Raw genomic sequence first — 10,008 nt, forward strand, 5'->3', positions numbered from 1 at the left:
CATCTATCCAGACCATCACACAAGAACTCCAAGGTGCATCAGGATCCACTGCAAGTACTATGACAGTTAAGCGGGAGGTGAGGAAAATGGGATTTCATGGTCGAGTGGCTGCTCATAAGCCACACATGACGCCGGTAAATGCCAAACGACGCCTCGCTTGGTGTAAGGAGCGTCAACATTGGCCGATTGAACAGTGGAGAAACGTTGTGTGGAGTGAGGAATCATGGTACACAGTGTGGCGATCCGATAGCAGGATGTGCACATGGCGAATGCCCGGTGAACGTCATCTGCCAGCGTGTGTAGTGCCAACAGTAAAATTCTCAGGCGGTGGTGTTATGGTGTGGTCGTGTTTTTCATGGAGGTGGCTTGCACCCCTTGTTGTTTTGCGTGGCACTATCACAGCACAGGCCTACATTGATGCTTCTAGCACCACTGTCGAAGAGCAATTCGGGTATGGCGATTGCAATTTTCAACACCATCGAGCGCCTGTTCATAATGCACGGCCTGTGGCGGAGTGGTTCACGACAATAACATCCCTGTAATGCACTGGCCTGCACACAGACCTCACCTGAATCCTACAGAACACCTTTGGGATGTTTTGGACCTCAGACTTCGTGCCAGGCCTCACCGACCGACATCGATACCTCTCCTCAGTGAAGCACTCCGTGAAGAATGGGCTGCCATTCCCCAAAAAACCTTCCAGCACACTATTGGCTAGGAACTAAACATCTATGGTCCATAGCACGCTAAGACGACAGCACTGGTAAGTCCCTGCAACACAGCTACTGCTGGTACGCCCAGATCGTCGACCCGCCGGAAAACAGGCTATCGCAGGGATGCTGTACTGTACACAGCACGCAAACCACCCATACACACCCCCTACACCGTCTGTAAGCCGATCTATAACCGATCGCTCGCTAATGTACAACGACCTTCAACTGTTCCAGGGACACATCAGCTGCAGCAAGCCCTACAACGAGTCTCCTCAACGACAAAGGTAACGATGCACGATACCTCGCACTAACATAACCACACCTTGCATGCACTGCCGCAGATAGCAAGCCGCTGCTGCCCTTACGAGGTGCATTCAAGCTCTAAGGCCTCCGATTTTTTTTCTCCGGCCTGGAAAGAGATAGAAACATGCGCATTGTTCTAAAATGAGGCCGCGTTCATTGTCAATACGTCCCAGAGATGGCAGCATCGTACGGCAGATGGAATTTTACCGCCAGCGGCCAGAATGAGAACTGTTTTAAATACTTAAAATGGCGACGTTTTCCTTACTTGAACAGCGTGCAATCATTCGTTTTCTGAATTTGCGTGGTGTGAAACCAATTGAAATTGATCGACAGTTGAAGCAGACATGTGGTGATGGAGTTATGGATGTGTCGAAAGTGCGTTCGTGGGTGCGACAGTTTAATGAAGGCAGAACATCGTGTGACAACAAACCGAAACAACCCCGGGCTCGCTCAAGCCGGTCTGACGACACGATCGAGAAAGTGGAGAGGATTGATTTCGGGGATCGCCGAATGACTGTTGAACAGATCGCCTCCAGAGTTGGCATTTCTGTGGGTTCTGTGCACACAATCCTGCAAGACGACCTGAAAATGCGAAAAGTGTCATCCAAGGTGGGTGCCACGAATGCTGACGGACGACCACACGGCTGCCCGTGTGGCACGTTGCCGAGCAATGTTGACGCGCAAAGACAGCATGAATGGGACTTTCTTTTCGTCGGTTGTGGCAATGGATGAGACGTGGATGCCATTTTTCAATCCAGAAACAAAGCGCCAGTCAGCTCAATGGAAGCACACAGATTCACCGCCGCCAAAAATATTTCGCGTAACCGCCAGTGCTGAAAAAATGATGGTGTCCATGTTCTGGGACAGCGAGGGCGTGATCCTTACCCATTGCGTTCCAAAGGGCACTACGAAAACAGGTGCATCCTACGAAAATGTTTTGAAGAACAAATTCCTTCCTGCACTGCTACAAAAACGTCCGGGAAGGGCTGTGCGTGTGCTGTTTCACCGAGACAACGCACCCGCACATCGAGCTAACGTTACGCAACAGTTTCTTCGTGATAACAACTTTGAAGTGATTCCTCGTGCTCCCTACTCACCTGACCTGGCTCCTAGTGACTTTTGGCTTTTTCCAACAATGAAAGACACTCTCCGTGGCCGCACATTCACCAGCCGTGCTGCTATTGCCTCAGCGATATTCCAGTGGTCTAAACAGACTCCTAAAGAAGCCTTCGCCGCTGCCATGGAATCATGGCGTCAGCGTTGTGAAAAATGTGTACGTCTGCAGGGTGACTACGTCGAGAAGGAACGCCAGTTTCATCGATTTCGGGTGAGTAGTTAATTAGAAAAAAAAATCGGAGGCCTTAGAACTTGAATGCACCTCGTACTACCCGTCCTTCTGTCGCAGAGGTTTTTCCCCCTTGGCGCTTGCCTTGGCACTTTTTTTCCTCTGCCCTTACAACCGCTACCCTTCGATGGCTTTCGTCCACTTTCTATCTCCAGATAGACCATGTTATTGAGTATTCTTACCCAGACGCATGGATGACATCACTGTGGTGTCACCGGCAGACACCACACTTGCTAGGTGGTAGCTTTAAATCGGCCGCGGCCCATTAGTACATGTCGGACCCGCGTGTCGCCACTGTCAGTAATTGCAGACCGAGCGCCACCACACGGCAGGTCTAGAGAGAGACACGTACTAGCACTCGCCCCAGTTGTACGACGACTTTCCTAGCGACTACACTGACGAAGCCTTTCTCTCATTTGCCGAGAGATAGTTAGAATAGCCTTCAGCTAAGTCCATGGCTACGACCTAGCAAGGCGCCATTAACCATTTCTAGAGAGAGTCTCACTTGTATCATCAGGAATGCTGTATACAAATGATGGATTAAAGTTAAGTATTCCGGCAGCTACGTACTTTTCTTTATAGCATTCATTACGTATCCTGTTTCAGACTTAAGCAAGCCTGCGTGAATTAAATGCGTGCCTTTCGGTTACCCGTCACTGTGGACTGGCTGTCTTGTCAGTCCACAACAATCACAGCTCGCAACCTGTGACTCCTGATTCAAAAACTAACATCTTATACGGAGGTGACAGTAGAACTTTTGGCTTGGTCACCACGTTGGTGTGGGCGTGGAGGGCCCCCTCCTGACTGAACATATGCCTGCGAGAGTGGAAGCTGTCATCAAGGCTAAGGGTGGGCCAACACCACATTGAATTCCAACATTACCGATGGAGGGCGCCACGAACTTGTAATTCATTTTCAGCAAGGTGTGCGGACACTTTTGGTCACGCAGTGTATTTGTTCGCTGGATTTTGCTAACAGCTGGACGGCGACCCATCCGGGGGCCTGTGGTTGCCTCGTCACGATTACGCGCTGCTTGCTCCGCTATCGAGACGACGCGCTCGTTTACCGCTTAACGCGGACAGCTGTTTTCCGCTTTCTCGCTGTCAACAACCCTGTTTGTCGTACAGATAGCGAGGCGCTCTCGCCTTATCTTGAGAGGATGAGCTGCGATCGAGTACTTCAAAACAAGATTAGCGACCGATCCCTCGTAATGTCGCCGGGACAACGAAGCTGGGTGCTCGACAGCTAGCTGAGTGTGACGTGTCTCCCGTGATGTGAAGTGGAGAGGGCGAAACTAAAATGACAAAATGCACAGTCTGTGGCAAACAGAACGTGACTTCCATGTTGAGCCGTATTTCTTTACCGTAGCGTAATGTGATGGTTGCCATTACTATTGATATTCTTCTAGGTTCTCAAAATACTTGACTTACTTGACTTAATTCCTTTGGCCCCTATGGGGGCATAGGGCATCCAGGAGAACTCGCCATCCGTCTCTGTCTTTGGCCATTTGCCTCAATTCTGCCCAGGTCTTGCCAACTCTTTTTGCTTCCCCTTCCACTGTCCTCTTCCATGTGCCCCTTGGTCTTCCTCTCTTCCTTGTTCCCTGGGGATTCCATTCCAATGCTTTTTTCTCGATGGCTCCATCTGGTTTTCTCAAGGTGTGCCCCAACCAGCCCCACTTTCTCTCTCGTATCTGGTCTTCTATAGGTATCTGGTTTGTTATTCGCCAGAGCTCCTCATTACATATTTTTTCTGGCCACCAGATATTCACGATGCGTCGAAGACATCTATTTATGAAGCTTTGTAACTGGGTTGTTATCTTTTTATCCATTTTCCAGCTTTCACTGGCGTACAGAAGGACGGCCTTCACATTTGTATTAAAAATACGGATTTTTGTTCTGTATGTGATATTTCTATTTTTCCATATTGGATACAATTGTATGAAGGCAGCATTTGCCTTTTTAATGCGGTTTTTCACGTCATCTCCAGCTCCGCCATCTTCCGCCACTATACTACCCAGATACGGGAATGAGTTGACAGTCTCCACTCGCTGCTCACCTATTAACAGGGGCATCTCCATGTTACCTGAATTTACTCTCATTTCCTTTGTTTTGCCTGTATTTATCTTGAGGCCAGCAGTCTCTGCTTCTTCTTTCAGCAAGCTTAATTTAGCTTGCATATCAGTCAGCCTTGGAGCTAATAAAACTATGTCGTCTGCAAAATCCAAATCCTCCAGACGTTCGTGGATCCCCCACTGGATTCCTCGTCTCCTGCCTGCTGTGACTCTTCTCATAACAGAGTCTAGAATGAGTAAAAAAAGTGTTGGTGACAAAATGCAACCCTGCCGGACTCCAGTTGTTACTTTTATGGGCTCTGTCATATTTCCCTTGTGGAGTATGCAGCATTCGTAGCCATCATATAGATCTTTTATGATGTTTAAGATATTCTGTGGTATGCCATACTTCCGCAACACCTGCCAGAGCACTTTATGTTTCACGGAATCGAAGGCCTTTTGAAAATCAATGAATGCCAGGTACATGGTAGCTTCGAATTCTTTGCTTTGCTCTAAGATGATCCTAAGAGTGTTAATAAGATCAACACAGCTGCGTTGTGCCCTAAAACCGGACTGTTCTTTACGCAGTCGCTTTTCAAGGGATTCTTTGATTCTGTTTAAAATAATTCTGGTGAGGACCTTACTGGGCACTGACAACAATGTAATACCAGGCCAGTTGTTACAGTCTGACAAATTTCCCTTTTTTGGGAGCTTTACCACCAAGCCATTTTTCCACTCCTTTGGAGATTTCTCTTCAAGCCAAATATGCTTCAGCAAAGGATGGAGCATTTTAACAGTAATACGAGGATCAAAAAATGTTCAAAAGTCTGCGAAATCTTATGGGACTTAACTGCTAAGATCATCAGTCCCTAAGCTTACACACTATTTTACCTAAATTATCCTACAGACAAACACACACACCCATGCCCGAGGGAGGACTCGAACCTCCGCCGGGACCAGCCGCACGGTCCATGACTGCAGCGCCTTAGACCGCTCGCCTAGTAATTGTTGAAGGCTAAAGAGTGTAGTTGTTAACGTCTGAATAGCATATAAATACATAAAGCTGCAACCAGTCACTTTCTTGAACAGTTATTTATTATTCCATGAACCGGTTTTCGAATCTTTTCAGGTTCATTTTCAGATGTTTTTCTGGAAGCTGCATCACTATTTCCAGCATGATGCTGGGTCCTTGCTCTGTGACGTAAATGGAACACGCTTGAATGTATCGCCATGAGTATTGTTTATCTGTCGATATGGATGCAAAATTTTTGGTTTTGTACTTACTGCGACAGTATGGGCGGCTTTTTTTTCTGTCAGTGTCCATCTGTCTGCCTCCATGATGGCCAGTTGGTACATCAATTCACGCACTTTTACACAATTTGTAAACACTTACGCTGTGATCGCGAAGCTTTGCCAGCATCCAGCATGTGCATTTTTTTGCATGTATTAAAGTCGGTATATGGGCGAAACAAAAACAAATAACATCTCGGACCAAAGTAAGCGTGCGTCATATCGTTTGTCAAGATCTTTGTAACAAGTAACAGTTGTATAGCGCACCCTGGATGCTGGCAAAGTTTCGCGATCACAGTGTAAATGTTTACAAATTGTGTAAAAGTGCGTGAATTGATGTACCAACTGGCCATCAATATGGAGGCAGACAGATGGACACGAACAGATAAAAGGCGCCCATATTGTCGCAGTAAGTATAAAACTAGAAATTTTGCATCCATATCGACAGATAAACAATACTCATGGCGATACATTGAAGCGTGTTCCATTTTTGTCACAGAGCTAGTGCCCAGCATTATGCTAGAAACAGTGATGTAACTTGCAGAAAACCACCTGAAGATAAACCTGAAAAGGTTCGAAAAGCGGTTAGTGGAATAATAAACAACTATTAAAAAAAGTGAGTGGCTGCAGTTTTACGAGGGTCACTCCAAAAGAAATGCGCACTATTTATGTAGAGTACAGTTTTCATTCTGTATGTGTGAAAGTTTTACAGTGTGTGGATACATCCTTCCCGCTTGTTTTCAAACTTAGTTCAACCTGTTCCCGTGAGTGGCGCCGTCACAGCACGTCTTCAAGATGGCTGCTACACTTGACGTTCGTCAGAAGCAAGGTGCTGTCATAGAATTCCTGTGCTGTGAAAACGAGACAGTGGGAAACATCCACAAGAGGTCGAAAAAGGTGTACGGAGATGCTTCTGTCGATCGGAGTACAGTTAGTTGGTGGGCGAGCAGGTTACGTGACGAAAGCGGGCACGGCAATATTGAGGATTGTCCTCGCAGCGGCAGGCCTCGTACTGCACACACTCCAGACAATGTGCAGAGAGTTAACTGGTGACTGCTGACAGACGCATCACAGTGAATGAATTGTGACGCTACGTCGGGATAGGGGAAGGAAGTGTTTGCAGAATACTGAAAGTGTTGGCGTTAAAAAAGGTTTGTGCCCGGTGGGTTCCCAGGATGTTGACAGTGGCTCACAAAGAAGCAAGAAAAACGGTATTCAGCGAACTTTTGAAACAGTACGAAAATGGTGGAGATGAATTTCTTGGAAGAATGTGACAGGTGATGAAACGTGGCCCCAACATTTTCCACCAGAGACGAAGAGGCAATCAATGGAGTGGCATCATGCAAATTCACCCAAGAAAGAAAAAATTCAAAACCACTCCTTCTGCCGGAAAAGTTATGGCTACAGTGTTTTTCGATACCGAAGGACTCTTGCTTGTGGACATCGTGCCAAGTGGAACCACCATAAATTCTGATGCATATGTGACGACACTGAAGAAACTTCGAGCTCGACTGAGTCGTGTTCGACCACATCGGGAAAAGCATGATGTTTTGCTGTTGCACGACAATGCACGGCCAGGTGTCAGTCAAAAAAACCGTGGAAGCGATCACAAAACTCGGACGGACAACGCTGAAACACCCGCCTTCTGACCTGGCTCCGGGAAAAATCGGCCGTGGCAGAGCACACGCTGAGTGAGACTGACCACGTAATAAAATTCACCGACACGGAAGTTGTGGCTGTGGAGAAGCACTATCACACGCGCTTGTTCAGAGAAGCTGTAGAAATAAAAAAACACGCGAACAGTTTCAACAAGAAAGAGGAAAGCCTTAAGGTAAACGGCTCGTGGCTTCCCGTGTTGCAGCGAACGACCGTTGCAGGTAGCAAGAGGAGAACCGCACCGGAAATGACAGCTGAGAAGCCTTCGGACGTTGGCGCGGCAGGCACATATCATGGAGGTAGAAAAAGGGGAGGTGGCGCTACAGACACGCTGTAAGTTGTTTTGAAGCCAGTGGGCGGGGCCTGGCGCCATCTTGGATCCCCCAAAACATTAGCAGACGAGTGTTTACAATTGCTTCTTGTACGTTATTTCTGTCGTGTGCACGCGATATTCGTTTTATATAGTAAATGTTAAAGTCGGGTGATGTTGAGGGTATTAGATTAGGAAACGAGACACTTAAAGTAGTAAAGGAGTTTTGCTATTTGGGGAGCAAAATAACTGATGATGGTCGAAGTAGAGAGGATATAAAATGTAGACTGGCAATGGCAAGGAAAGCGTTTCTGAAGAAGAGAAATTTGCTAACATCGAGTATAGATTTAAGTGTCAGGAAGTCGTTTCTGAAAGTATTTGTATGGAGTGTAGCCATGTATGGAAGCGAAACATGGACGGTAAATAGTTTGGACAAGAAGAGAATAGAAGTTTTCGAAATGTGGTGCTACAGAAGAATGCTGAAGATTAGATGGGTAGACCACATAACTAATGAGGAAGTATTGAACAGGATTGGGGAAAAGAGAAGTTTGTGGCACAACTTGACCAGAAGAAGGGTTCGGTTGGTAGGACATGTTCTGAGGCATCAAGGGATCACCAATTTAGTATTGGAGGGCAGCGTGGAGGGTAAAAATCGTAGAGGGAGACCAAGAGATGAATACACTAAGCAGATTCAGAAGGATGTAGGCTGCAGTAGGTACTGGGAGATGAAGAATCTTGCACAGGATACAATAGCATGGAGAGCTGCATCAAACCAGTCTCAGGACTGAAGGCCACAACAACAACAGTAAATGTTACACTGTTTTAGTGAACAACACAGCATAAGGAAAGCAACTTCAAACGTTTTTCTGGTCTTAAATGCGTGTTCGATACAGTAATACGACACGAAAATATGACGCTTCTGGCCACAATACACTTCGAATAACCGAGAAGTGAAGTATGTGCTATGAAGAGCGTGCTTTCGCAATCCATTTCTATTCACTTTCACTGTGTTTGTGTCGATAATTGATAAAGCAGAACTCCAAAAGCAATGATTGATAGTTTAGAGGCATCGATTTGTATTCGTTGCAATTTCAAGTCAAATGCAAATTTTAAATGTTCAAGTTTGCAAGAAACTTAACTTATTTGCTTTGGTGTCCCATAGATGTATGGAGGGATGATATGAACGAGACAGCTGTCATGTCAACAAACTGAAAGATTCGTTAAATTACGAAGGAAAAGAACGGAATTTAAGATTGTCAGGCCCATCGTAGTTTACACATCTGCTTTGTTTTTAAATTGTACCTACCAAGTGACATTCAGTGTGGTAAATAACAGCAATTTACAGGGTAACACGGTGATTAATGTAATGATCTAAATAGCCTGGACTTAGATAGGGAACCTTGCTTTAACAAATATGTAACCCTTTAAGTACTTATAATTTAACCACTGTAACAGGTGTTCCACACATTTTACTGAAGATTTAATTAACTGCATGTAGTTACATTACTTATATATTAAATTATCGCATTTTAAAACATAAGTCCCCATTTCCAGGATATTTCTTGCCAGAACTTTTCAGTTACTTGGGAATCACCAAACACTGAAAACCACGTGCATTGCTCACCTCCAGAGAGCTCTTCGTGTTGGATTGATAGGGAAACTGAAGTCAAATCACAGAAATAAAACCATACTGTAAAACTTTACAGTGCATCAGAATTTCAAGTATATATAAGGAAATAACTCTTAAATAAGTCCACTTACGAATGAAATGTGATTTGTTTAAACTTTAGACTACAATCAGTACACCCGTAAGCGACGCAAGCGGGCATTTTTTTTTATCAAAACACTTCACAACTACACGGAATCAAACCACCAGAAGCGAATGTTTTGGGGTAACTAACATGGCGGATCTTGACTTTGGTTGGCTTCAAGTTTGTGACGTCATGACAACTCCTCTTTTTTTTTACCTACATGGTACATATAGTCTGCGGCCGCGAGCTCGGCTCCAGTTCACCACCGGCAGTGGAGGGTGAAGCTTTGACGATGCCAGCAACTCGTGCTGGCGAAACGTCAGAAAAATCATTAGATGAACGTCGGCCGAAGAACCCGAGACAGAAGCCAATAGGCAGTTTGTCAACAAGTGGCCACGAAAGCCTTATCAATTTTGTATCCCATGACTCCTGTCACGTCAATGTGTGCTGGCTGATGAAAAGTATCCAGAAACGTGTCGCTGGACATTAATGTTAGGCTTGAATTCTACTGATAGTGGATGAATGTCCATGGTGGAATGGCAGTCCATTCCTCCTCCAGAGCAAAAACTGAGGCGGGAGCGGTGTGG

This window comes from Schistocerca cancellata, chromosome 11, assembly GCF_023864275.1.
Source record: "Schistocerca cancellata isolate TAMUIC-IGC-003103 chromosome 11, iqSchCanc2.1, whole genome shotgun sequence".
Taxonomy (NCBI): Eukaryota; Metazoa; Arthropoda; class Insecta; order Orthoptera; family Acrididae; genus Schistocerca; species Schistocerca cancellata.